This window comes from Pinus tabuliformis, chromosome 6 (genome assembly GCF_031772625.1).
Source record: "Pinus tabuliformis cultivar Carrire ecotype Pingquan chromosome 6, CPIR1, whole genome shotgun sequence".
NCBI classification, from domain to species: Eukaryota; Viridiplantae; Streptophyta; class Pinopsida; order Pinales; family Pinaceae; genus Pinus; species Pinus tabuliformis.
Genome location: NC_142292.1, coordinates 1922447827 through 1922453050, shown reverse-complemented (window position 1 = coordinate 1922453050; position 5224 = coordinate 1922447827).

Sequence of the window (5224 nt, the reverse complement as noted above, 5' to 3'; positions counted from 1 at the left end):
GAAAAACTGCTCAGAACTGGTTAAAACTGGACCATCTCACTTGCTCCATGGTCAAGGTACGATGCATCTCACCTATCACACACAGGGGGTGCAATGCAGACTGAAAAGCCCTTCTGTAGGGTGCAATGGGCGAGAGTAGACAAATGGCAGAGGCAGTTTGCTAGGTGGAAACTCAAAGAATCTTCTAGAAACTGCTCATATGACACTTGCCTCTCTGAATTCGCCCAGGGATGAGTAAGAGATCATGAAATCTCCAAGTGGAACCAAGAACTATCAGAGAAATGACACTAATCAAAATCCCGGAAGTTGACCCACCCACCTGCAAATATCTATATATGGATCCCTCATCCTAGAGATCTAGGGGTTGGAATTTTGTATTTTGTAAGGAAGTGCTATTGGTTTCTCTGTGAAACATTGTATTGTTGGGTGATCTAGATTTTCATGAGGTGAAGAGGGCTTTCATGCTGGGAGGATGGCGCTGGATCAAATAGCTTGGTTGTAATCCTCTCTTCTACTACTTCTATCAATAAAGCTATTTGAGTTTTCCTCCATATACTTGTATATCTCTAAATTTTGTATTTATGTATGCATTTGTATGGTTAATATAAATATGATCCTATATTGTTTATGGTTATAGATCTCTATGCTTTGATGGTATTTTGCTGCTTTGACTCTACAGTTGTTCTTTGAAGCGGGACAAGTGAGGAAGGAGTGGTGAAAGCTCTATCAAGGGAGAGAGGAAACAAGCAAGGAGCCAAGCGAAAGACTGAGGATGGTACTCTCTTCTTCTCTCTCATCTATCTCTCATAAAGGAAAACACAAGTGACTTTAAATTGTTTGTTTCTAAGATAGCTACTCATCTTAGTGGGACTAGCAGCTCTGAATGGACACTAGTTTTCCCAATAACACCTAGGTTCAGAGTTAACTGCGCCAACCAAAAAGCCCTAAACTACTAACCCTTTTGGCAACAACCTGTGTAGCGCAGGCTACAGTCTCACCCAAAGTAGTATTGGGGGATGATAGAACAAAGTTTCTACATCTAGAGGTCTGTGTGATGGGTTTTTGTTACTTCTAGGGCTTTATCCTGACCTTCACAAACCCTAACCCTTTAAATGCAAGAATCACAGTAACTTACAGAAACAATATGTAACCCTTCGCAGAACACTTGAATTACTCATAAAATCATGTAAACTATCAAATCTAATATTTTCATGCACCAATTAAGTGTTTCTTCAGACAATTGTAGAAAGCAGAGCGAATACACATAAAATGCATAAGTAAATATAAAAACACAGATACACATTTATAGCTTCAAAAACAATCTTTATTGATATAATATTTCTGTTACAGACTCTTCTTCCCCGTGCACACAGCTGCAGGGGCCCGCGCACTCAACTTGCGGACTTACCAAGGTCTCCATGCACACACCAACAAGAGACTTCCCCTTCGCCTAAGTACAAGAAACAAACTTTCTTGCCTCAGACTACTTGCCCATACAATGATCTTCAATTCTTAACTTAACCGAATTCTTATGACTTGCTAAGACTCCTTTATATAGCTTCTTCTTTTACAATACCATGGTTCATGCACCAAGGGTGAGTCACAAACATTCTATATTCTAACAAACCAAGGGACTAAAGCCCCTTTGAATCCTATGACCTTCGCGCTCCGTTCCCTAAAAATGCAAAGACTTTACATAATTAACAAAATTAGTTACAAAATTTACCCCAAGGGACCATATCCCAACAACATAGAACTTGAAACTCTAAAGAATAAAAACATTAGGGAATTATAATGTCACATCACATTAGGATATTTCCCTTACCATTGGGATTTGTGTTGTCTAGCATAGTTTTCCGCTATGCCAAGGATCTAGTCATGTAGTCTATTTTTCTCAAAATTAGTTGAAAGTAGGAAGTAACCACCTTGATATAGGGAACTCTAAACATTTTACTCAAGCAAGATAATGGCATAGGTCAAACATCTCCAAAAAGAAGAGAAAGATAAGCATTTATGATCCTCATGTGCCAAAGAGTCTTGGAGTAAGTTGCAAGAATATTTATTAATCCACTTCATAACTTACTCATCTATGGGTAAGAGCCACAAGTTCCATAGTGGATCCATAAGTTTGTTCATAGAAAAATGGTCTTTGATTTATACATATGTAGATTTGTGGGTTGTAGTCCTAGTAGGATATACACTATAAGTTTAGTGCCTTAGAGATGTATCAAGATTGAGTAATTTTAGCAAAGGATAAACTGAGGAATTTTTGTTTTCTAACACAATTTCAATGATATAGGGCACTCTATAACATTTGCTTCAAGCAAGATGATGGAATAGGTCAAACATATCCTAAAATAAGAGAAGGATTGTGGTGAAGTAAAATTCTAAGTGCAGACACAAATAATTCCTCTAGCTCGATAGCGGGTATAGCCACAAACAAGACATTCTATGGAAGATTTACTTAGTTTATAACCAATTAAAAGGGCCTACCTCTTAGTACACTTATCCCGTTTGGTTATGATCTTGCTTCCTCGCTTCAACTATCTCCCATTTCCTTCTTCGAGCACCTGAAACAAGTAAACAACAACAAAAAACACATGTGATAATAGACAAATTATATTCAACCTACTTAACAAGTCAAGAAACATTAAGACATAAACATGTGAGATGACATATTATGTAGGAAATCAATCAATAGTTGCATATATATTAAATCAAGAAGATATTACAACCGTTGTCTTGACGTTGCTATTCTCCTCCGACAAATTCGGGTTCCCACACACTTCCATTAGCATTCCATGATGGCCTCAATAATGATAGTTTTAAGGCTTTTCCATTTAGTCTTCACACTAAACCAAATTCACACTTCTCCCTCACACACAACTAGAGAGCTACAACTATGAATAACTTGTTGATTACTCCACAATCAAAACTTTAACTAGAGCCTAATTGGAACTAGCTTGTGCTTGGGAAAAAGGGAGGTTTATATAGCATGGATGGAAGAGAGATGGTTCCTCTTCTCATGGGAGAAGGTCTTATCTCTTGAGATAGTTCCATCCTAATAGGGGAAAGGAGCCCAAACTGATCTCCTCGACTCCATCCGGCCTAACCATTTACCAGACTTTCATTACGAAGCTTCTAGAGCTGGAAGCTTTGGCTCCTTATTTAAAAAACTTTCCAAAAGAGGATCAACGTGACTGGAACAAGGCTCAGTCGCTCCGGTCAGCTCTAGGGACAGTTGTAATCCCTGCATATTAGCGCGAGGAGGACATGGGTCATTAGTGTTAGTCTTGTAAACTGGGAAAAACAAAATATTTTTGGGAAATGATGCAAAAGGGAATTGTTTTGCTCATGAAGAGGGACACAACAGGAGTTTCTTCATGAAGGGAAAGCATGTGGGGTTCACTATAGAGGTCCTCCAGGATCATGGAATGGGGAGTACAGGGACAGTGACAAAATGTTGTGTAACATATGCCCCCTAAAGAATGAAGGCCAAACTAGAGTGAGGGGTGAAATTATTTATGAATCAGTGTGGGGAATTGGAGTCTGTCGTCGGAAAACCTGCAAGCAAATACAAATACATATACATTACTGAAAAATCTATCAAATGATACATGAATCGTGGCATGGGTGCAACCATCCGATAAAAAGGATCATATCAATACCAAGGTATGGTCATAGCCATCCAATAATGAGAAGGATCACATATGACAACTTGTGGTATGGGCGCAACCATCCATCTGAAAGAGACATGTATATCAACATGATCATGTCACATCGCCTCACAACTTGGACTTGTGTAATCTTAGTCCAGGGTCTTGTGCTCCAACATGACCCGATCAAAGTACAAATTCTAACATGTGAATAGATGTGTTGATGTCGGACATGCTAGAAAATCGCTTGATTACCAGCCGATGATGTAAACTGTTAACAAGCGCAAGAGAAACTACCAATAATGACAATGGTCCTCAAGGTACTATCAGCATAATTCACAAAATGTGAATAAAGAAACTAAAATTGAACACCCGTGAAATCACCTGATTGAAAGCTAATGATGTGAACTTGTCATCGAGTGCAAAGAACTTGCCATTAGGGCATGTAATATCTAAGGTACTGGAAGGGAGTTTCTCGGTCAACTTCCTGGATAATGAGCTAAAGTCGATAGGAAGCGACTGTGTCGAAGGAGGGCCATAATGTATCCCACATCATCGACACGAGACAAAGGGGTGTAAAATGATTTTGGGTGATACAGAGAATTAGAGGTAAGTGTAACTGCAAAAGGACAACTCTTGAACATATCGGTGACACGACTGGAAGTTTGGCAGTTTTTGGATCCAGAGGATCAGTGGTCATGATGACATGGCAGAGATAAAATGGAAGGAAAAAATGAACGTCCCAACCCAGGAAGGTTAATGATGGAAGGAGGATATCCCAACCCACAATGAAACAAAAAGTGTCATGTTCAAGAGTAAGCTACCAACACAACCGATAAAATTTCCAATTTTCCCCCACCATTTCTAGCAGGCACCCCAATTATTTTTTAATCGCAAGCTTGAAGGGGATATCATATGCTTGCACTATAAGTTCATCCTTCAGATGAATCTGACATAGTAAGTTTAACGAGCCCTAGGAAGGAGAAGCTCATGTTTGTCATGGTGACGAATCCAATGTCGTTGTATGTTTTAATGAGTCTGACAAAGGGGAAACTCAGTATCTTTTTCATATTTAGAGAGTTTTAAAAAGACGGAAAATAAAACTCCACATGGTCCCTTTTCATACATTTGTGTCTCTCGAGCCCAAAAAGGTAGAAAACGATACTTGAGAGAACCGTTTGACCATTTCAGTCAAGGAGTACCTTTTTCGTAAATAGTGCATCCTAGCCCAAAACAGGGGTAAACGTATACTGGGCATAAGACATTTCACAGCCTTTAATGAGTTCAAAACAACAAGAGCTCAACAATCTTTTCATGTTTAAAGAGTTGAAAAGAGCATGAAAGCGGACCCCCCATTTTATTCTCTTTTACGAGTCAAAAAGGGAAAAATACTCGGTGATCTTTTCATTTGAGATTTACGAGTCAAGAAAAGAGCTGAAACATGACTCCAGTACCATCATCGACCTAAGAATAGTACTTTTTGATAGATTCCATGCTCGAACTCGGGTAATCAATCAACACAGATGAACACCGTAGTTTTACCATTGACATGACAAGTAAGCAACGAC